Genomic DNA, 24,836 nt, shown 5'->3' with positions numbered 1-24,836 from the left:
CTTACAAAACAATTTATGAAATGTAAGGAATACAGGAAAGCCATGCAGCCCCACACTAATAAAGAACATACAGTTCCACTAGAAGAGATGAAGCGTGATAGTAAACATCGGATTGGATTACTTTAAAAAAACATCAGTTCCTGAAACTAAGAGCTTTTCTCCTAGATGAGATAAAACATTGCTTAAAGAAACGTTGATTCTAACTGAATGAGGGAGAGAAATACATATGGCATTAATGAATTTTTAAAAAACATATTCTTTCTTGGGATGTGGGTGTCACAGGCAAGGCCAGTATTCTTTGCCCATCCGTAATTGCCCTTGAGCTAGTAGCTTGCTCAGCCATTTCAGAGAGTCAACCACATTACTGTGGGTTTGGAGTCACATGTAGGTGAGACAGCAGATTTCCTTCCCTGAAGGACATTAGGGAACCAAGTGGGATCTTATGACAATCAGTAATGGCTTCAATCAATGACTAGGTTTTATTAATTAAATTTAAACTCCACCAACAGCCATGGTGGGATTTGAGCCCGGATCCCCTTAGCATTAACCTGGGCTTCAAGATTATTAGGCCAGTGACATTACCACTCTGCCTCTGTCTCCCCCAAGTACTATAAAGCATGTCAATCACAAAAATTGCCTGAATAAAATCTCTAACATGGTGAATAACATATTTTTTAATACTTAACCTGTATGTTTAAAAACAATACATTGACTAATGAAGCAGCTACATGCAGAGCTTAAAAGAAATTAATATGGGGGAGAAATTCTTCCCTGTCGGGGGTGCTGGGCTGGAGCTGGTACAGGCAGGTGCGCAGCCGATCACCGCCCGCGATTGGCTGTGTGCCGCCGTTTTAGCGGAAATCAGAAGTAAGAATGCACTTCAACAATCAAAATGACTGAAGCAATTAAGGCCCGCGCAGCATGACACGCACCCAGAAGCGCTGAGCGCTCCCTGTGTGAGCAGGGGGAGTAGGCTGAGTTGGGGGCCTGCGCGATTTAAAAAAATTTAAATAAAGAAAGGAAAAGAGAATTTTAAGACATGTCCCCTCATGTGACAGTGTCACATGAGCTGGGACGTGTCTGTGAATTTTATTAAAAATTTTTATTGAAGTTTAAAAACCTTCATGAAACTTCATGCCGCCCATGGATGAGGTTTCATGATAAATGTGAAGGCCGCCTGGGCTCTTCGCCTGCTATGTTAATTATTTAAACTGATACTCAAATGGCCTTAATAGGCCTTTGACAGGTCGGCGGGCAGGGCCCGCCCCCAAACGCTGACTCGAAGATTCTGGCCATGAATTTATAATTCTAATCAATTGAAAATTCATTGCATTGCTGTGGTCAAGTATTCCCTCGGGCGCTACTGCACGTTGCACCTGGCATTGTCTGTTGAGAACAAGTGTATCTGTATTGCAAGAACGGCATATATCCCACTGACTGGGGGGAATTTTCCCAGGCAATGGGGAGTGAATTTGTGTGTGGTGGGGGGGAGTTAAATCCCCTGAAATTCATGTTGGGTTGGGATCTGATGTTATCTCCCCCCACACCCCCCCCCACCCCCTCCCCCGACCCCCCACCGATCTCCTGGCTTTCCCTGGGCTAGGTTCTGATGCCAGGGGGGAGTGCCTTAGCACAATTAAAAAGGCAACTAAGAGCTTCTTTAATTGTGCATTTTGATTTTCCCAGCCAGTTCATGGGGTCCACTTTGTTTCTGCAGCTCTGGAGAGGGTGACAGCACAGCAGGAAGAAATTGCCCTGTTGGTTATAGTATCAAAGCTGAAATCGTCAAGCCTGTGGTTAGCTATGGGGAAAGGCTAGCGGGGACATGAACAGTTCATTCAGCCTGAATTCAATGATTTCTCTGGGAACAACAACCTGATGGAATAGCTTTCAAGTGCCTTGGAGTCTGCAGAGCTCAGCATTAACTTCTTGCATGTGAGGCTTCCCTGCAACATGTTTGGACCTCTGAAGAGGAGATGTCGCTTACTCCAGATCAGCAGCCACAGCAACAAAGGAAGCAACTCCAGCAGCACAGCAGCAGCGGTCTTCTCTAAAGCCATATGCAGCTGCACGGAACAGAGAGGGTGGGCATAGGACAGCATCTGGGAGGAGGCGATGCCCTCAGCCCAGGGTTTACAGGCCAATGGTCCGCTTCCTTGACATGTCTGAGCAACAGTGCCTCAGATTGCTCAGTCACTGCAGCAGGTAGTCACAGGCACCTGTAACCATTTGGAAGCAGACCTCTGCACAAGAGGAGTAGGTGGTCACAAGTTGCCCATGGTTACCAAGGTCATCACAGTTCTAACTTTCTTTGCACCTGGTTCCTTCCTGGGATCTGCTGATGACTTTTGTAGGATCACGTAATCTGCAGTCCACAACTGCACCAGCCAGCTCACTGGTGCCTGGTATCTGAAGGCCTACAACTATATTCACTTTGACAGAGATGAGGCCAGTCAAACCCAGAGGCTGTCGGCTTTGCTGTCCTTGCAAGGTTTTCACAGGTAAAGTGTGTGACAGACGACAATCATGTGGCAATGAGGGTGTCCTCAGAGCAGCCAGGCATCTCTGTAAATCAGAAGGGCATCCACTCCCTTTATGTGCAGCTGGTCTGTGACCACTATAAGAACAAAATGCAAGTCTGCACTAGGCATCCAGAGAGCCGCCATGACTCTTTAATATTCAGCAGTCTCCAGTACCGCAGTCTCAAGCACTGCAGGTGTTCTCTCCACCAAACAGCCTCAACAGTTGGCTCCTGGGAGGCAAGGGAGACCAACTCGAGATTTGGCTGCTGATGTCAGTGATGCACCCAACTGCAGAGGCACAGAAGAGGTACAAATGGAGCCATGTCACCACCAGGGCAACAATGGGAGGAAATACCATGTGGTTCTGAATGTGATATAGGCAGCATGTGTCCAAGGGGGCAGTGGGTGGGTGGGGAGCAGGCCTAGCATCTTTGAGTGATCAGCAGCAGTGGGGTGAGGAGGCACTGGAGGCCTGATATATCCCACTTTGGTTGGAGTGGGCTGTGCGCGAGCAGAGTCCATGTGCAATTTGCACTAATCAATGCACTTCTCTCTTTTTCAGGAGAAGAATGCTCATAACACGGCCATGCGTGTGGGGACTGGAGGCGGTCAGGCACAGCTCCCCATATTAAGCTGCCTCGAGCAGGAGGCCACTGAACTGGAGAGGCGCCATGCACCCAGGTCTACTGGTGTCGCTGAGGCTGGGGTGCCACGGCCAGGTATTTAAGCCCAACAGCGAGGTCCGCATTGTCTTCCCAACAGCCATAGCACTGATAATTGTTAAATTAGTTATTGTTGCAACATTTCTGGGCCATTGGTTCTGGAAGGTTGAGCACATAATGAGCCGGGGGGACAGGGATGAACTTTGTCATTGTCTGCATGCTAACGGATCCACTGCTCTCCATTGTTCTTCCTTTCAGCATCATTAGAGCACGGCGGGGGGGGAGGAGTAGCAGAGGCCCCCTCTCACACCTGAGGGTCCTGAAGTCTCACAAGCATCACACCATGTCTGTGAGGCAGGCACCAGTACAGACATTAGCACTTCAGTGGGAATTAGAACAAGGGCTAGTGTCCTGAGGCACAATGGTGATGGCACTTCACATTCGCTGGAGGAGCTGGCAAAGACAGAGAGTGCCCATGATGCCAGCAGTCGGAGGACTGCAGGGGACCAGGCACATGCTCAGTTGGTGCCTGGTGATGTGCCTCTGGAGTCGTCTGTGATGCAGCAAGTGCAGGAAATGCGGCCGGGTGTGCGGGAGCATCTGGGGGAAGTACATGAGGCAATGCTTGGCATGGTGTCTGTGATGGAGGAGTCCACGCAGACCATCGCCAAAGCAACGAGCCACATGTCCGAGCGCCAAGCGTCCTCCATGGAGAGAGTAGCGACTCTCGTGGAGAGCCTCCTCCAGGAGACCCATCAGGGCTTTCTGGGGATGCGCTCTGACCAGCAAGCCCTCACATCGGCAATGACATCAGCTGATCAGTGCCAGTGTGGGAGATGGAGTGGGCATCAAGTTTCCCAGCTTGGTGCCCATCCATCCATGGTGAGCAGGGAGGTCCAAAGCGACCTCACGTCAGCGCAGCAGCTGCCTGTCGTCTCTGCGGGCACCTCTCAGGGCGCTCCAGATGAGGGCGGCAGCTCCTCCGCCCCTCTCCCAGTGACTGTATCATCCAGTGAGGCTGCGGTGACTGGGGAGATGCCAACTGTGGAACTGGCAGCTCCCTCCCAGGCGGGGCCAGCACATGCTCCATGGGCCAGAGGACGACCGCCAAGCTCATCGAGGCCAACAGGACAGCAGAGTCAGCAGGTTGGCTCAGATGCCACTCCCAGCGATGGAGCAGCGCCAAGATGCAGCACCCGGAAACAAAAGCATAAAGCACCTTAGGCACACCAGGGGTTTTTCACTGGTGCTTTTGTGTTGGCCCGAGAGTAGCTCCTTATAATTTCTTTTTGACTGTTTACACTACTGTTTTCTATTTGTGATAACTTCTGTTTTACACATTAAATGCTAGATGTGTGACCATGGTTCAGGGTGCCTCATTTCTTCTGCAAGTGTATGTTTAAGAAAAGTATAATGAATGATTTTTGGACATTTAGCTTTATGTACAAGGTCCTTAGTTAGTGCTGCTGACCTGGCAGATTTTGCACTTAGGTGTCGAGTATCAAGGCGGCAGCCCAGGCTTGTCCTGGTCATCCATCTGTAGTGCTAGCTGAAGGTTCGTAGGATTCAAGCCTCCCGGGTGTTCCTGCCTCCCTGCAGTAGGCCCGGGTCAGCATCTACCACCTCAGCATTCCCCTGTGCTTGCTCATCCTCAGAATCAGTGCAGGGCTCATCATGTGCAGCCACAGACACTGCGTTGGTGTCTTCATCATCCACTGCGTCCCCCCTTTCCAGTGCAAGATTGTGGAGAGCGCAGCATGCAACCACTATCACTGAGACATGGGGGATACTGGAGTGCGCCCCCTGAGCGGTCCAGGCATCAGAAGCGCATCTTGAGAAGACCGATGTTTCTCTCCACCACGTCCCTTGTGGAGGCATGGCTCCTATTGTACCGCTGCTCAGCTTCTGATTTTGGATGGCAGAGAGATGTCATGAGCCACCTTTGGAGGGGATAGCCCTTGTCACCCAGCAGCCATCCATCTAGCCGGGCTGGAGCACTGAAGAGCCCTGGAACCTGGGAGTGTCTGAGGATGTAGGTGTCGTGGGACCTGCCTGGGTACCTTGCACAGACTTGTAAAATCTGCATCCTGTGATCACACACTATCTGCACGTTCATGGAGTGGAAGCCCTTCCTGTTGACGAAGGCACATGGCCACATGTGTACAGTCTATAGCACCCTGGACACGGGGGAAGCCAGCAACCACTGCAAAGCCGTTGGCTCGGTCTGCCTGACTTGCCTGGTCCCAACGGAAGTGGATGAAGGTCGATGCATGCCTGAACAGAGCGTCTGTGACCTGCTTGACACACGTATGGACAGCTGATTGGGAGACACTGCAAAGATCACCCACCGAGCCCTGGAAGGAGCCAGAGGCATAGAAATTGAAGGCAGCTGTGACCTTCAGAGCCACTGGCATGGAATGCCCACCCATACAGTTAGGGGAGATTTCAGGCCTGATCATCTGACAGATATAGTTGACTGTCACCCTTGAAAGTCGGAGCCTCCTTCAGCACTGCATCTCAGACATATTGAGACTGCTTCGCCGCCTGTATACCCTGGCAGCAGGATTGTGGCGTCTTCTGCAGCCCCTTCCGCCTTGGACTCCCTCTTGGCCCTGCACCCCTTGTGCCTGTGCCTCTCCTCCCAAAGGTGGCTCCCCTGGAGGCTGAATGTGCACTCCTGGCCTCCTCCTCCTTCTAGCTCTCCCTTCCCCCTCAGAGGAGTTGCCTCCAGTGGATTTTTCAGATCCCATACCCAGGCTAAGGAAAGGCTTCCTGAAATCTGCAAGGCCCGGAAAAGATTTCTCACTGCAGAGTGCCGACTTGAAGGTTAAGAGTCCAGAAAAAGCTACTGGGATGTGTTCTGAAGTATTGCAGACCACACAGGCAAGTTTGTAAAACTTTCACCGATAAATACTTCACAGAGCAGATTCCCAACCCCGGTGAGCTCTCTTATCCCACCCATGGATGAGGTTTATACAAAAGGCTCCTACCCGCCTGCCAATTGCACCCATGCACTGACACGTAGATCGCACGGGGACCGAAAACTCAGCATCGATTGAAGGCTAAAGGGGCTTAAGTGGCCTGTTAATTAATGGTGGGCGCGTGTCGGACTTCATCGCACTCCCACCCAGTGAAATATCATGATGGCACGTGGTGACGTTGGGAAGCTCGCCCGACGTCACCGTGCGTCATTTTACGCGTGGACATGCAGGGCCTGCCCTCCCCCCCACATGTTAAATGGAAAATTCTGCCCTATCTTGCAAAAGCAGGACAACTTTGGAGTCAGCTGCTGATCTGACTCTAAGTGGAAGTAGAATGAGACCATCTCTTCTTGCCTGACTTGACACAATGCAGAGTACAACTTCAGCGTGGTATTAAAAAGTGCTCATGCAGTCCGTTAGGCTCCTTCGCATTTTGTGAGTTTGCTGCAGAGTCTTTTTCAATGGCTTCACAAAGCAGGTATTCTCACCCACGTGATCAATACATAAAATATTTAGTGGTTGAGAAGCAGAGATGAATGAATATATATGTATGTATGTATGTATGGAAATCTTTCCTGGTTTGCAGGGTATGTTTTATGGCCTCAGGCAACTCGCATTTTAATAGTGATCTTGCTGGCAGCACCTCCCAGTGTGCAATTACTGTTCTCTACTGCTGATGCACCATAACTGCAGCCAGGCTGTCTGATGTGGGATTTCATAATCTCAATGATTTTGCCTCTATTATGTTGCTTAGTAGTTTTACAAACATAATCTTTTGAGCAGATATATATTCTGATATCTATTCTAAATTTACTGTTCCTAACTTCTGTTTGTATTATTTGACCAGACTTTTTGAAGAACAATGCTTACATAACAATGAGAAATTATTTAAATTTTTAAGGTTCAAGTTAGTTCCCTCTTCTCTTGGCAGACCCTTGAGATCAAAGGTGACTTGCTTCCAGTTCACTGGGTTCTGAAATGGCTGATAAGTCCAATGTACCATCTGCAGACTCTGCCACATGTGGGGCAGGTGGTTCTTGACGGGTTGGGTCGATAGGTTGTTTAGAAGAGTCATATGGACTCGAAACGTTAACTGTGTTCCTCCCTGCAGATGCTGTCAGTCCTGTTGAGTTTTTCCAGCTATTTTTGTTTTTATTTTAGGTTGTTTAGAGGTTTGTGCACTCCCTCCGATGCCTCGACTTCGCCTCTGCACATTCCCGATGAAGTCTTTCAATGTGTTCGGTGCCTTCCTGAATGAGCTTTCTCCATTTTGGTCAGTCACAAGCCAGGGATTCCCATGAGCCAACGGTATGCCTGGCCTCTTCAGGGATGTTTTGAGGACATCCCTAAAGAGTTCTAATTAGCACCACATTATGACAATACTGATAGGAATATCTGCAGCAAGCACATGGAATAAATATATATAATTATTATTCAATAACCTTTGAAGTGAAATAGGATAAAATGAAAAATGCTAACCTTAACAGATTTTACAAAGTAAAATAAAAAAATAAATTAAAGTTAATGTAGTCTGGTTGATCTACTGATTTAAATTCCAATCTCTTAATGACTACTGTCAATGACAATTTCACTTGCAAATTTAAATATTCTTTGTCATTTATAAAAGCTGCAATAGATAAGTTCCAATCCCGTTTCAAGTATTTGCATGTCTTTTGCATTAGTTTTGGATTTTAATAAATCTATTATTCCCTTTCTGTGGTCAAGGTCTCTGAAGTGATTATACACAGAAGGCTTCATTCACCCTGTTGATGAATAATTTCATTGACACAAACCTGCAGCATTTTGCATCCCATTTAACTGTGAATAGCTTTGTAGTTTCAAGGGAATTTTTAAAGTATGGTGACTCGCTAAGTGACCACTGAATCTTTGAAGCTTGTGTATAACGTAAGTAGTTTCAGGACTTGAGCACAACAATCTAGGCTGACACTCCAGTGCAGTACTGAGGGAGTGCTGCACTTTTGGAGGTGCCGTATTTTGGATGAGACATCAAGCCAGGGTTCTATCTACCCTCCCGGGGGATGTAAAGGATTTCTCAGCATTATTTTGAAGAAGAGCAGGCAGGGGAGTTATCCCTGCTGTCCTGACCAATATTTATCCCTCAATCAACATCACAAAAACAAATTATCTGGTTATTACTGTTGTGTTGTTGGCTCTCAACACAAACATACCAGTCACCATGCCAATGACTCGTAACCTAAATGAGGGGTTCTTCCTTGAAGAATGACTCACCGCTTCATTCACATGTTACCTGCTGATCAATACTTTTCCAAATACTATGTCATATGTTAACTTGCATCACTTCCTGTGATGATGTATACCAAACTATTTACATATTCAGCAGTATGTTAGTTAGCATGTTAAGCTACAAAGCAATATCACAACAATTAAAAAATTGCTGTTTGTGGGAGCTTGCTGTGCACCACATGGCTGCTGCGTTTCTTAGATTACAATAGCGATTACACATCAGAAAGTACTTTATTGGTGAAAAAACACTTTGTGATGTGAAAGGTGCTATTTAAATGCATGGTTTTTTACTTTTAGAATTCTAGCTGCAATAATTATTATTGTGTTTGAGCAGAAAAAGGAATATCGCTGGGAAAAAGATTTTACCTGCTGCTGCTTCTTGTAGCTACTCCTGCCAGGAACTCTGCTGTCGTGGCATGTCATGCTCCGCTATCATGTGCCATCCTCACACATCCACTGTAGCTCATCTGTGACATCCATCATCCAACTACACCTAGGTCGATGTCTCTTTCCGCTGCTATCCACTTTGCCCTCTAGAAGAGTTCTCTTCGTTTTTCAGCTCTGATTAAATGGCCAAAATACTGACATTTCCTTTTCTGGATGTCACTTCTTAGAGTTCACTTTGCTCTTGCAATTCCAAGTGCCTCTTCATTTGTTTTATGATCCATTTATGTAATTTTTAGCATATGTCTTAGCATCCACATTTCAAAGGCCTCTATTTTCTTCCAGAGATCTTTACTTAATGTCCATGTTTCTGAGGCATACAGGAAAATGGTTAGAATGTAGCATCTTACAGGCCCAGATCTTCCTTTTTCTAAAGGCTCATACCTCAAAGGGACCCGAAAGATGCACTAGGGAACCCAGTGACAGCCCCCATGCATGGGAATTATCTGGGAAGTTTCAACTTCCGATGGGCAAATACCCTGGTCTTGAATTTTTCAGTTGTTGGGAGCGCACGATCAGCGGGCCTAGGAGTGGCCAGGAAATGGACACCCGACTGCGATTTCATGCTGGCTGGCCAATTAACAGAGAGCTCAGCGCTGCTGGGGTGGGGGCGAGAAGAGGGCTGGCGACGACATCACCATGGGTGTGGGTGAGCAAGAAAGACAGCCGCCTCAGGAAGCTGCAGATCTGCAAATAATGAAATAAAGAATAGAAGAACATAAGAAATAGGAGCAGGAGTAGGCCATTCAGTCCCTCAAGCCTGCTCCGCCATTCAATAAGATCATGGCTGATCTGCCCCAGGTCTCAACTCCCTCTTTCGTGCCAGCTCCTTATAGCCCTCAACTACCCGATATTTCAATAATCTATCTACCTCATCTTTAAATCCTTACAGTGATCTAGCCTCCACAGTTCCAGACATTCACTACCCTCAGAAAAGAAATGCCTTCCCTTTTCAGTTTTAAATGAGTGTCCCCTTATTCTGTAACTATGTCCTCTAGATTGAGATTCCCCCACTAGTGGAAACATCTTCCCAACATCTACCCTGCCAAGCCCCCTCAGGCAGGAAGGGAATGGGTGACCACCAGGCAAAGCAAGAGGACTAGGCAGGCAGTGCAGGAATCTCCTGTGGCTATTCCCCTGCAAAACAGATATACCGCTTTGGATACTGTTGGTGGGAATGGTCTCTCGGGGAAAAGCAGCAACAGCCAAATCCGTTGCACCACAGTTGGCTCTGCTGCACAGGGGAGGAGTAAAAAGTGTGGGAATGCAACAGTTATAGGGGATTCAATTGTAAGGGGAACAGATAGGCATTTTTGTGGCTGCAAACGAGACTCCAGGATGGTAGTTGCCTCCCTGGTGCTAGGGTCAAGGATGTCTCAGAGTAGCTACAGGACATTCTGAAGGGGGAGGGTGAACAGCCAGTGGTCGTGGTACACATTGTACAAACGACATAGGTAAAAAATGGGATGAGGTCCTAAAAGCAGAATATAGGGAGTTAGGAACTAAGTTGAAAGGTAGTGATCTCAGGATATTACCAGTGCCATGTGCTAGTCAGAGTAGAAATAGCAGGATATATCGGATGAATACATGGCTGAAGAGATGGTATGAAGGGGAGGGTTTCAGATTCCTGAGACATTGGGACCAATTCTGGGGGAGGTAGGACCAGTGCAAACTGGATAGGTTACACCTGGGCACAACCGGGACTGATGTTTTAGGGGGAATATTTGCTAGAGTGATTGGGGAGGGTTTAAACTAAAACCTATGCAAGGAGTCAGAGGTGGGGGATTCAAGGGCAAGAACAAAAGACAGAAAGGGGAATAAGAAAAGTGATAGACAGAGAAATTAAGGGCAAGAATCAAACAGGGCCTCAGTGAAAAATAATGGAAATGGGACAAGTAATGTTAAAAAGACAAGCCTTAAGGCTTTGTGCCTTAATGCGAGGAGCATTTGCAATAAAGTGGATGAATTAACCGCGCACATAGATGTAAACAGGTATGATATAGTTGGGATTACGGAGACATGGCTGCAGGGTGACCAGGGATGCGAACGGAACATCCAGGGGTATTCCATATTTAGGAAGGACAGAGAAAAAGGAAAAGGCGGTGGAGTTGCATTGCTGGTTAAAAAGGAAATTAACGCAATAGTGAGGAAAGATATTAACTCCGACGATGTGGAATCTGTATGGCTAGAGCTGAGAAACACTAAGGGGCAAAAAAACGTTAGTGGGGTTTGTATATAGACCCCCAAACTGTAGTGATGTAGTGAGAATGGCATTAGACAGGAAATTAGAGACACATGCAATAACGGAACATCTGTAATTATGGGTGACTTTAATCTGCATATAGATTGGGCAAATCAAATTAGTAACAATACCGTGGAGGAGAAATTCCTGGAGTGTATACGGGATGGTTTTCTGGACCAATACGTTGAGGAACCAACTAGAGAACAGCCATCCTAGACTGGATATTGTGTAATGAGAAAGGAATAATTGGCAATCTAGTTGTGTGAGGCTCCTTGGGGATAAGCTACCATAATATGATAGAATTCTTCATCAAGATGGAGAGTGACGTCGTTGATTCTGAGGCTAGGGTCCTGAATCTTAATAAAGGAAACTACGATGGTATGAGACGCGAGTTGGCTATGATGGATTGGGAAACGTTACTTAAAGGGATGACGGTGGATAGGCAATGGAAAACGTTCAAAGAGTGCATGGGTGAACTGCAATAATCGTTTATTCCTGCCTGGTGCAAAAGTGAAACAGGAAAGGTGGCCAAACTATGGCTTACAAGGGAAATTAGAGATAGTATTAGATCCAAGGAAGAGGCATACAAATTGGCCAGAGAAAACAACAGACTTGAGGATTGGGAGCACTTTAGAATGCAGCAAAGGAGGACCAAGGGATTGATTAAAAAGGTGAAAATAGAATACGAGAGTACGTTTGCGGGGAACATAAAAACTGACTGTAAAAGTTTCTATAGGTATGTGAAGAAAAAAAGATTGGTGAAGACAAATGTAGGTCCCTTACAGTCTGAAACAGGGGAATTTATAATGGGGAACAAAGAAATGGCTCACCAACTAAATACATACTTTGTTCTGTTTTCACAAAGGAGGACACAAATAACATACCAGAAATGTTGGGGAACACAGGGTTTAGTGAGATCGCGGAACTGAAAGAAATCAGTATTAGTAGGGAAATGGTATTGGAGAAATTGATGGGATTGAAGGCCAAAAAATCCCCAGGGCCTGATAACCCACATCCCAGAGTACGTAAGGAAATAATGGATGCATTGGTGGTCATCTTCCGAGATTCTATAGACACTGGAACAGTACCTACAGATTGGAGGGAAGCTAATGTAACCCCACTATTTAAAAAGGGAGGCTGAGAGAAAACAAAGAATTATAGACCAGTCAACCTGACGTCAGTAGTGGAGAAAATTCTAGAGTTCATTATGAAAGATTTAATAGCTGAGCACTTGGAAAACAGTGTCGGCATGGATTTACGAAAGGGAAATCATTCTTGACAGTCTAGAATTTTTCGAGAATGTAACTATGTAACTAATAGAGTTGATGAGGGAGAGCCAGTGGATGTGGTTTATTTCGACTTTCAGAAGGCTTTCGACAAAGTCAAACATAAGAGATTAGTGTGTAAAATTAAAGCACATGAAGTTGGGAGTAGTGTATTGATATAGATAGAAAACTAGTTCAGAAATCTGGAGTGCAAAGGGACTTGGGAGTCCTAGTCCAGGATTCTTTTAAGTTAACTTGCAGGTTGAGTTGGTAGTTAGGAAGGCAAATGCAATGTTGGCATTTATTTCGAGAGGACTAGAATATAAAAGCAGGGATGTGCTGCTGAGGCTTTATAAGGCTCTGGTCAGACCACATTTAGAATATTGTGAGCAATTTTGGGCCCCATATCTCAGGAGAGGGTCCAGAGGAGGTTCACGAGAACGATCCCAGGAATGAAAGGCTTAACATATGAGGAACGTTTGAGGACTCTTGGTCTATACTCGATGGAGCTTAGAAGGATGATGGGGGATCTGATTGAAACTTACAGAATACTGAAAAGCCTGGATAGAGTGGACGTGGGGAAGATGTTTCCATTAGTAGGAGAGACTAGGACCCGAGGGCACAGCCTCAGAATAAAGGGAAGACCTTTTAGAACAGAGATGAGAAGAAACTTCTTTAGCCAGAGAGTGGTGAATCTATGGAATTCATTGCCACAGAAGGCTGTGGAGGCCAGGTCATTGAGTGCATTTAAGTCCGAGATAGATAGGTTCTTGATTGGTAAGGGGATCAAAGGTTACGGGGAGAAGGCGGGAGAATGGGGTTGAGAAACTTATCAGCCATGATTGAATGGCGGAACAGACTCGATGGGCCGAATGGCCTAATTTCTGCTCCTATGTCTTATGGTCTAGTTGGCAGACAGGAAACAAAGAGAAGGAATAAATGGGTCTTTTTCTGAATGGCAGGCAGTGACTAGTGGGGGATTGGTGTTGGGACCCCAGCTATACACAATAAATATTAATGATTTAGATAGGGGAGCTAAATGTAATATTTCCAAATTTGCAGATGACACAAAGCAGGGTGGGAGGGTGAGCTGTGAGGAGGATGCAGAGATGCTTCAGGGTGATTTGGACAAGCTGAGTGAGTGGGTAAGTGCATGGCAAATGCAGTATGATGTGGATAAATGTGAGGTTATCCACTTTGGTAGCAAAAACAGGAAGGCAGACTATTATCTGAATGGCTATAAATTGAGAGAGGGCAATGTGCAACAAGATCTGGGTGTCCCTGTACACCAGTCATTGAAGGTAAGCATGCAGGTGCAGCAGGCGGTGAAGAAGGCAAATGGTATGTTGGCTTTCATAGCGAGAGGATTTGAGTACAGGAGCAGGGATGTCTTGCTGCAATTGCACAGGGCCTTGGTGAGGCCATACTTGGAAAATTGTGCGCAGTTTTGGTCTCCTTATCTGAGGAAGAATGTTCTTGCTATAGATGGAGTGCAGTGAAGGTTTACCTGACTGATTCCTGGGATGGTGGGACTGACATATGAGGAGAGGTTGAGTCGGTTAGGGTTATATTCACTGGAGTTCAGAAGAATGAGAGGGGAATCTAATAGAAACCTATAAAATTCTAACAGGACTGGACAGGGTAGATGCAGGAAGGATGTTCCCAGTGGTGGGGGAGTCCAGAACCAGTGGTCACAGTCTGAGGATATGGGGTAGACCATTTAGGACTGAGATGAGGAGAAATTTCTTCACCCAGAGCCTGTGGAATTCACTACCACAGAAAGCAGTTGAGGCCAAAACTTTGTATGTTTTCAAGAAGGAGTTAGATCTAGCTTTTGGGGTGAAAGGGATCAAAGGATATGGGGAGAAAGTGGGAGCAGGCTATTGAGTTGTATGATCAGCCATGATCATAATGAATGGCGGAGCAGGCTTGATGGGCTGAATGGCCTACTCCTGCTCCTATTTTATATGTTTCTTTGTTTTATCCCAGGAATCAGCCTAGTGAATCTCTTTTGAACTGCCTCCAATGCCAGCATATCCTTTCTTAAATACAGGGACCAAAACTGTACACAATACTCCATGTGCAGCTTCACTGACACGCTGTTCAGTTGTAACAGGACTTGCCTATTTTTAAATCCAACCCCCAAGCAATACAGGCCAAAATTCCATTTGCCTTTTTAATTACTTGCTGCACCTGCATGCTAACTTTTTGTGTTCCATACACAAGAACACCCAGGTTCCTCTGTGCTGCACTTCTTTGGAGTCTCTCTCGATTTAAATAATAGTCTGTCTTTTGATTCTTCTTAGCAAAATGCATGATCTCACAGTATCCTACATTAAATTCCATCTGCCAAGTTTTTGCCCACTCACTGAAGCTCTAAAAAGCTGCATGAAAAATGTCCATGCATCATGATCAAGCACCTGAAAGCATACCTCATAAAAATGCTGTCCTGGGATACTTTTTTAATTTTATTTCCTAACGGAGATTTCACCCTGCCCTTGGATTAGGTTTGATGACAAATGTAAAGGCCGCCTGGCCGATTTGCCCATTCGCCTACCGTAAGGTTGGACGGGCCACAAAAAATCGCAGACAATTGTGCCGTTAATCGGCTTAATTGCCTGCTTAATTGTCGGTGGGCGCGCTTCCAACTTTTGCGTGTACCCACCCAGCGAAATATTGTGCAAGTGCGCAATGACATTGGGACACTCGCATGACATCATCTCGCGCAATTTTATGCATGATTGGGTCAGCATGCGCCCGCCCGCGTGACGTATGATTCTGCCACCTGTGTCTGGAACCCTCTGAAACTCTGACTTAATGTTAGAGATTTCAGATGGTTCTGACTTACTTAGTTACCCAGGAAAAATTAGAAGGATTAAAAGCAGTTCTAACTTCTGGGTAATTATACTAACCCTCCTCTGTTGTTTCCCCACTTGACCCAGGACAACCTGCCAACCGCCTGACTACCCTACACTGACCACCTGACTACCTTCATTCCTGACAACCCCCCCAACTCTTACCACCCTCTGGACCCACCTTCACCCCTCTACTACTTCTCCTGGCCCCCCGACTACACCTCCACCCCCTGAAGCCCCCTAGCACCCAACTATCCCCCGAACATCCGACTACCCTCCACCTCCAACTATGCATCCCCAATCTCCATTTACCTCTCCATCCCTTGACTACCCTTTGATCCTCCTGCACCTGACTACCCCTCACTCCCCAATTATATCCATCCTGACCCCTGACTACATCGTCACCTCCCCCCCGCACACCACCCCCCCCCCCCCGGATTACACCCCAACCTTCCCATGGCCAACCAACTGTCCCCCTTGACCACCCCCACCCTAGACTACCCCCAACTACCCTCCATCCACACATCCTGACCACCGACTACCTCACCAATCCCTGAGTACCCAACACCCAACCCCACCCGATTACCTGACACCCCCCACAACCCACCTGACCTCTCCCCATCCCTGACCCAAACTACCCCCTCACACACTCACCTTTCCTCTGTAGCTTGTCAACGTGACAGGGATATTTAAACTTACCAATATACAGCAGCTAGTGCTGCAAAAAGAGGGCGTAGCTTTGTTTCCCCCGGTGATCCTACACTACGCTGGAGGACTCCAGGAACAGCTATGCTCCCCATTTCTCAGCAGGCCCAGGACGCAAGTCCGGGCGAGAAATGTGGAACTCCTGTCCAAGATAAGAAAATAGGAGTGGAGTGCCAATCTGATGGTGATTGCAACTCCCTGGAAGATTTGGCCCATGAGTTTTTTCCGTCTTACAAGCTTGAGTTTTCTTGTGGTTAATACAGCCTTCACCTTTCCAAATTTCTTCTAGATATCTCTATCCTTCTTCTAACTTCTGCATCACGTCTGCCATCTTCTGTTATCATCTGTCCTAAATTTACAAGCTTATCTATTTGTTCCAGTGTGACACCATCCACTTCAATTTTCGTTATAGTTTCTTCTAATGTATTCCTTCCAGCTACCATTGTTTTTATCTTTTCGGCATTCATACTCAATCAATATTTTACCAGACACCATGACAATGTCTCTTTTATCACATCAAATTCAGTTATAATGTACACAACTGTGCACTGCCCTCTGTTCTACCTAAAATGTAACTATTTTATATTACTTCTTTTCACTAAGATACAATCTGCTTGACCTTCACCTTTTTTTAAGCAGTATCAGGCAGGTTTGATTTCATGCGTGAAAATCGATCATATTTGGTTTGCTGGGGTGAAAGATCAGCAAATGGAATAAGTTTACAAAAGCCTAATGGGTTTTGAGATTAGGCTTGTGACATGAAAAACATTATAGCAATTTGATATCGTATGAATGATTCTGTCATTTTAGTTCAGAGTTGTGCAATCTTCTGAGATTATATGAACTCTGCATAATGATGGCTGTTGCATTGTGCTGACTTCTGTGGTTCTGTAAGCCTAAGGAGCACCTGTCAGAGACTGATCAAAATTCTATGGCGGATACCATGGAAGAGAAAAGAAAATTGAACTGCTGAATGATTAATATATTAATATGCCCTCAGTAAAAATTGCAGTATTAATGTTAGGTCATCTAATCATCTCCTTTATCTAATGGGAAATTAAGTATCCAAAAATATTTTATTAACTGGACATATAGTTAAGTTAATACTCTAAATGGCTTAAAGCTTTGAACATCTTTAGAGATTTCTTCACATTTTAAAGAATAATGAATTCCAGATTTCAAAGAATCTTTCAAGTGTTTTCAAATGCAATATTTCATTTTCTGCACTGAAGTCAATTCTTTGCACTTCTTGAATTCAGAAAGTATATTTCATTTGATCATTACTGTTACATAACTACACGTTTATAAATCTACCTTATAATTTTAAGAAGGACAAAATATGTTGTCATATTATGAGGCAAATTTCCATTTCCCTTGTGCCCTGGAAATGAATGCAGATAGAATGCTAAATTAAGTGGCTTCAGTTTCTAGCTGGGTCTGGGGTGGATTTTTGGAAGACTTTTGCCTAAAGCACGTAGGAGCATCATCCATGTCGTCAGAATTGGAGGGAGGGTGAGATACCCTGCATGGAAATACATGCTGTCCAGTTATGCAGGATGTCAAGTCCAGTGCATGTCCAGGAAATATAGCTTCTCGGGATGCTAAAGGTGGCAGCAGAGTAGAAAATAACAGTCCTATGAGGAGCTTGACACTGCTATCAGCAGAATTCCTAAGTCAGAACATTGTTACCTACTGGAGGATTTCAACGCAAGAGTGAGTGCAGACCATGAAGCGTGCTCGCCTGCCTCCGACATCATGGCCTGGGAAAGATAAAAGAGGATGGACAGAGACTACTTGAGCTTTTCTGCTAACACGCGCTTTGTGTAACTAACACTTTCTTTCAGAAGAAATCCCATGCCACAAGGTGTCCTGGAGGCATCCAAGATCAGGGCATTGGCACCAGCTGGACCTGATCATCACCAGACATGACTCGCTGAACAGCATTCTCCACACACACAGCTACCACAGCATTGACTGTGATACAGATCATTCCCTGGTGTGCACCATGGTTAGGAGACAAGCCTTAAAGATTTTTATTAAAAGCAGAAATGCCGTCCTCATATCAACATTGGTCATGCTGCCTATGCAGATAAAAACCAATAGTTCCTTGACTCGATTGAACAGGCACTCTCAGCATTCCACACAGAGTGCAGAAACAGAATGGAACATACTTTGAGACACCATCTACAATACTGCACTCTCAACATATGGGAAGCAAGAGTGGAAGATTGCTGACTGGTTTGAAGCTTACATCACTGTGATGGAGCCATCATTGAAGTCAAGTAGTTTGCTCTCATTAGTTACGAGAGAGATCCAAGGGAGAAGACTCAGAATGCACTAAGAGCTGTGCAAAATAAAGTTCAACAGGCTGATAGGTGGTGCACCAATGACTACTGGTTACAACTGCCAGATTTTCCAGAAACCCTTTGACACATGGAATGCTAGGGGCATGTATGGGGTCAAAAAGACAACAGGTCCGTCAGCAAAGAAAATGGCTCCATTGAAAACAAAGGCAGAGGAGGTCATCACTGATTGCAATAAACAGTTGGAGAGATAGTTGGAACACTCCCTTGAGTTGTACTCCAGGGAGAAAGCTGTCACCGAGGAAGGTCTAGACATCATAGAAAGCTTGCCTGTCATGGCAGAGCCAGATAACGAACTCACAGTGGAGGAGCTTAGCAAAGCTATTGACTCACTTGCCATGGGCGAAGCTGATGCTATACTGCCTGAACTCATCAAGCACGGGAAACCTAAACTCCTACAGCATTGCACAAACTTCTCTGTCTCTGCTGGAGGAAGGGGCCAGTGCCCTAGGATCTGAGTGATGCAAAGATTGTGACCCTGTACAAGAACAAGGGCGACCACAATGATTCCAGCAACTATCGAGGCATACCCCTGCTGAGCATCAGGGAAAAATTCAGAGAGCTGGTACATGCATGATGGGCCAAATGGCCTCCTTCTGCACAGTAACAATTCTGTGATTCTGTGAAGTAATCGCCTGGGTTTTGCTTGTCAGGTTGCAGATCCTGGCTGAACACAACTACCCAAATCCCAGTGTGGTTACAGAACTGGAAGATTTACAACTGAGTTGGTAGCTGCAAGAGAAATGCCACGAACAAAGGATATCACTATATATTGCCTTCATCGATCTCAAGGCATTCGACTCTGTGAACAGTGCAGTCTATTTAAACTGGTGGAGAAAAATGGCTGCCCACTGGAGCTGCTCAATGTGATCTTTCCATGACAACATGATGGGGAAGGTCAGCTATGACAGGGCAACAACAGAACCCTTCAAGGTCCACAGTGGGGTCAAACAGGGTTCTGTTCTGGCATCAACACTCTTTGACATATTCTTCTCTTTGCGGCTGTCATATGCTTTCAGGTCATCTACTGAGGGTGTCTACTTACATACCAGAACAGACAAAAAGGTTTTCAGCCTTCATGGCTTGAGGTCCAAGACAAAGGCACGCCAAGTCCTCATCAGAGAGTTGCTCTAGGCTGACGATGCTGCACTAGCATTCCATACCAAGGAACACCGTCAGCAGCAAATGGACAGACTCTCTCACACCTATACAGTGTTTGGTTTGATCATCAACGTCAGAAAGACAAATGTCATGGTCCAGGATAGCACCATCTATCAGCATTGACAATGTGACACTGGAGGTCAGCAAATCCTACACTTATCTCAGCCCACTGTCTTCCTCTGCAGGCAATGGAGACTGCCATGCCAGAGTGGGGCTCCTGAACCACAGCAGGTGATGCATAACACAAAGCAGACCACCATGGCACAAACTATCATTTTATGAGTTGGGAGGTTGTCACAGAGAGGTGGGCAGTTAGTTAAAGGGCATGCAATGAGATGGCAAGATGTTTTGAGGCCATTTCTGACCGCTTTTGTTTTTTTTTAGTTTTCTTGTCTTCTACCAGTTAGGCTTTCATGAGCTTTAGTATTAGTTGTCCTTAAGTATTATATTTGCCATCAGAACCATTACTGGCATTATTAAGCTTTGCATTTGGAATCTTCTGAGCTGATTCATTCAGTAAAAGAACAAGTCAGTTCTATTTAACATTTAGAACTGTAAATGACATTCAGCCTGTTTATCTTATATACATTAGGATGGATATCAAACAGAAAGTATGGAAGAAATTTTAACCCAATCTGCTCAAGTTACTTTCCAACCCTGGAACTCCTCTAAAATGACTATTCTTGATTTAATCTGCTCTAGTTAACAAATGACAGGGATGTCCAGCCAAAGTTGACTGGGCCCTTTTTTCACCCTTTTGAATATACCAATAAAAAATAAACTAATTAAGAAATTAACTAACAAACAAGTTAACAGCCTTTAAAGGGGCACTGCAACAAAAAGACAAAACTTTAAAGGAAACTTGCTGAATTAAATTAAAATGATGTTCCCAGGTCTGATGATTCACCCCAGCCCCTGTGCTGCTAACTGCCTTAAGCGCACTGGTGGACACCACGTGCTCCATCTCCATGGACACCTGGGGAAGAGGGGCAATTGGGCCAAATGACACCCTCAATTGCCCACTGCCTGGATCTGCTAATGGCCAGCTTGGCCTGCCCAGGAGCAGGCCAAAGAGGAGGCCCTCTGCCCTGTCTGCCCCCCCCCAGCAACAGGTGACCAAAGATCAGGAGCATGATGCAGAAATGCAAACAAAATTTGAGGAGCAGCCCCCTCAAGTGGTGGAAAAGGGGCTGTGATCTTGGACAACCTACATATATGTGGAACACAGACTCCTCAAGGCTGCAGAAAATACAGGCGGCCTGGGAGTCCATGAAATATCTTAATCCTCTGTTGCACGGGGCTGCTGCGTACAACACACCAAACCCCTGGTAGAAAAAGTGAGGATTCCCACATGGACAGCCTCCCGCCGGAGATTCCCACCACCTCCGGATGGCAGGACAGAAGGCCACGTGTCTGAAGACCGGTCGAGGGTGAGAGTGGGGAGGGCGTGTGGCAGCAGTCCGGGGGCCTTTTTATATATCCATCTCTGCTGCTAATGATATAATCGGGCCCCGACTGCAATTTTAATGTGCCTGAGTGAGAAGCCTGAATTAAGTGAAGACATAGGGGTGATAATCTGGAACCAGAAGGGGCCAAAACAGGTAAGGTCTTGGGAGTTTCTGCTAGGGGAGCAATTGGCAAAATATGCCCAGAAAGTGATGGACACTGTGGTTTTGCCGAGGTGAAGTTAAACTTGCGTCTCTATGCAAACTTACTATCAATAGCCCAAATGTTAAATCTCCTACAAGTTAACACAATCAAGAAGTGATTCGAACATAATTGATTTGTGACTGAAGCAAGGCCAATGGGATCTCAAGCGCTGTTGGTTGGGGTCATAGGACCATAGTAACAGGAGTAGTCCATTTAGCCTATCGAGCCTGTTCCAGCATTCAATTAAATAATGGCTGATTTGTATCCTATCTCCAGTTACCTTTCATGGCTACATAAACCTTAATACCCTTAGCTAACAAAATTCTAATCACCTCAAATTTAAAATTATTAATTGTACTAGCGTTCACTGCCTTTTGTCAGAGTGTGTTACTCACTGCTGCCACCCTTTGTGTGAGCAAGTGTTTTCTAACTTCTCTCCTGAGTGGCCTAGTTCTGATTTTATGGTCATGTCTCATTGTCCCAAGCTCCCCCACCAGCAGTTAATTTTTCTTCCCTACTTTATTAGTTCCTTTCGCGATTCTAAAAATATCAATCAAATCATAACTTTCTACATTCTAGAGACTACAAGCTTAGTTTATGTAACCTTTCCTTATAACCTAACCCTAGGAGCCCTGGTAACATTTTGGTTCTGCCAGGATCATTTAGCCCCTGACCTCTTTGGAGTCTTGGTTCAAACATGGACAAGATAACTGAATTCCAGAGGTGAAGTTAGAGCAACTGCTCTTGATAGCTAAGCAGCATTTGACCGAGTGTAGCATCAAGTAAAATTGAAGTCAATGGGGATAAGGGGGGAAACTCTTCATTGGCTGGAGTCATACTTAGCACAAAGAAAGATGGTTGTTGTTTTTGGAGGCCAATCATCACAGCCTTAGGATATCACAGCAGGAGTTCCTTGGGGCAGTGTTCTAGGCCCAAACATCTTCAAGTGCTTCAATTACCTTCCTTGTTATCTGATGTCGGAATTTGAATATATACCTATTATCCCTAATCTGTGTACTATCAACTAATCCACATCAATAACTTGCCTACAATTTCATGGGTTTTAATTTTAGCCAACAGTCTCTTATGTGGAGCCTTATTCCCTGCCTTCTAGAAGTCCATATAAACTACATCCATTGACAATCTCCTGTCTACCTTAGTTACTACTTCAAAACATTCAATTAGATTCATTGGACATGACATGGCTCACTCTAGTCGTCTTAAATTTATCTAAGGGCTCACTAACTCTGCTGTCAATTATTTATTCTAATAACTTCCCAATAACAGATAGTAACCCTACTGCTTCTTTCTTAATTATTGAATTGAATTTTGCAATTTTCCACTATACAGGGACAATTCCTGAACTGAAAGCACTTTGGAAGATTATGACTAAAGCATCTGCAATTTCCTCACCTTCGAAGTTCCTTTAAAACCCAAAGGTGGAAACCCTCACAGATTGAAGTGCTCTGTACATTTGTCAATCTTTAACACCATTATTTTTCTCATATTATTTTCTTGATTACTTTAGCTTCAGGGAGTTCCAGTCCTTGATACATTATTTGTTTCGCTGGAACATCAGGGATTTTGCTGTTGGGGGTGAATGGATTACTTTTGATATTTATCTTGCCTCCAGCAACTTCACAAGAGACTTTACCCGACAATAGTGTGGGAGTTCTAGTTTCCGGACAACAGATCCAATGTTGGACCCTCTACAGGGGCTCAGTGATGTCCATGAGCTGGGCAAGCAGCAGGGATGCTCTACAGTAAATCAGATCAAAGAATCTTCATGGAGACATGCAGGCTGAAAGACATGGGCCAGGAATTTACAGCACAGAAATAGGTGGAAAATGGGCGTGAGGTGGGTTGGGGGGGGTGTTTGCGGGGGGGGGAGCCTGGCCATAAAATTGTGTGAAGTGGCTTTGGCTGGGTTTGGGCCCTCCCCATCATGGCGGGCCCCAAATTTACAAGCAGCGGACAGCAAACTGAATGCGGATGCCGCTTATGTTTCTGAAATGAGCAACGAAGAGGCACTTGAGCTTGTCAAGGATGCAGTTGATCCCAATTTTAGGGCCCCTCCACATTTTGCAGCAAGCACACGGGGTGGGGGATGCAGGGGGTTGGTGCCTTGGAAATTTTTATGGGGCAGCAATGCGGCAGCAGCAGTTGTTGTTCTTGTTGCACTCAGCAGCTGCGCAGTGAAGCTTTTCACTTTTTACTGAGAATGGAGGTGTCAAGCATTAATTTGGGGTTGAGGACCCCTTGAGGAGATTGTGCTCCTGGCAGGGGTTCACTGGAGAGAGGCCCGGTGTGTGGGGGGTGGGGGGGGTGGTGGGGGATGTCGGTGGGGTGGAGTTACTGGTTCTTGGATGCTGGGGGAATCGAAGGCTATTGGATGTTGAGCAGGGTGGAAGGGGAGGGGTCGAAAGCTCATGGATGCTGGGTGGCGTGGTGCACATTCCTGGATGCTGGGGGATGTTGAAGGCTCCTGGATGTTGAACTGCAGTGGGGGAATGGGGGTGGAAGAAAAAAGGCTTCTGGATGCTGGGGGATGGGCGGTGAACACTCCTGGATGCTGGGGCTTAGTCTTCTCAGGATAACAGCAGGGTGGATCGTTGAGGCAAGGTGTATTCAGATCAGGGCTTGGGTGTTTGCAGCCATTTAAACATGGCAGCAGCACTTCCTTCTGCCTCAAAGCCAACTGTAGTGATAAGGCCAACTGTTATGGGATGAGAAGAGACTGACAGCATAAAACTAATCAAAACTATTATTGGGTTTAATAATAGATGAACAGTGAGAGGTATACTGAAAATAGCTAGCCTAATAATTGGCTGAATTTAAAGTAACAAGATGCGCAGCAGCAACTCACTTGGGCTCTTTTGACAGCACCATCCAAACCCATGACCTCCATCATCTTAGAATAACGAAGGCAGTTGATGCTTAGGAACACACCATCCTGATGTGGAACTATATTGCTGTTCCTTCATTGTCGCTGGATCAAAAACCTGGAACTCCATCCTTCATGGCACTGTGGGTTTACCTACATTGCATGGACTGCAGCGATTCAAGGAGATGGCTCACCGCCACCTTCTCAGAAGCAATTAGGAATGGGCAATAAATGCTGACCTTGCGAGCAATGTTCACATCCCATGACAGAGTAAAAAAGATTCAAAAATAAATTAGCCATGAAATATACAAGTTGTTGTACATAAAAACACACAAACCTCTATAGGTTTCAGCATAGAAGAAGGCCATCAGCCTGTCATGTCTGTGAGGTATAACTGGGGTTTTTAAACAGTATACTAACTTCATAATTACTGCTTACCACTCGCACTGTCCCTTAAAGCCACCTTATGTTAATTGAATGTCAAACTTCTCTCGTTTAAAAAAGAACCCTTTTTATAAAAATATTTTTTTCAAAAAAGTTTCTTTGCTGTTGCTTCTAATCATAATCATTTACATTGCTATCCGAAACTTTTAATTAAAGGTGATGTGTATTAAGGAATTATCATTATCAAAATACTGAGACTGATTTTAAAAATTGTGATCTGTTTTTAAGCTCAGACGTGAGGAGAAGGAAACGTGTTTACTAGGTATGTAATCCGTAAGGATAGGACATGACAGCAAGAACCATCTGTGAATTAATGGTTCAAGCCTGCTGTGATAAAAGCCAGCTTTCAGCTCTCATCATCACAACAACATCAGCTTGAAACTCATATCTAAC

Source organism: Carcharodon carcharias, chromosome 20 (assembly GCF_017639515.1).
Source record: "Carcharodon carcharias isolate sCarCar2 chromosome 20, sCarCar2.pri, whole genome shotgun sequence".
NCBI classification, from domain to species: Eukaryota; Metazoa; Chordata; class Chondrichthyes; order Lamniformes; family Lamnidae; genus Carcharodon; species Carcharodon carcharias.
The sequence above is the reverse complement of the archived record's forward strand: the minus strand, read 5'-3'. Positions refer to the sequence as shown.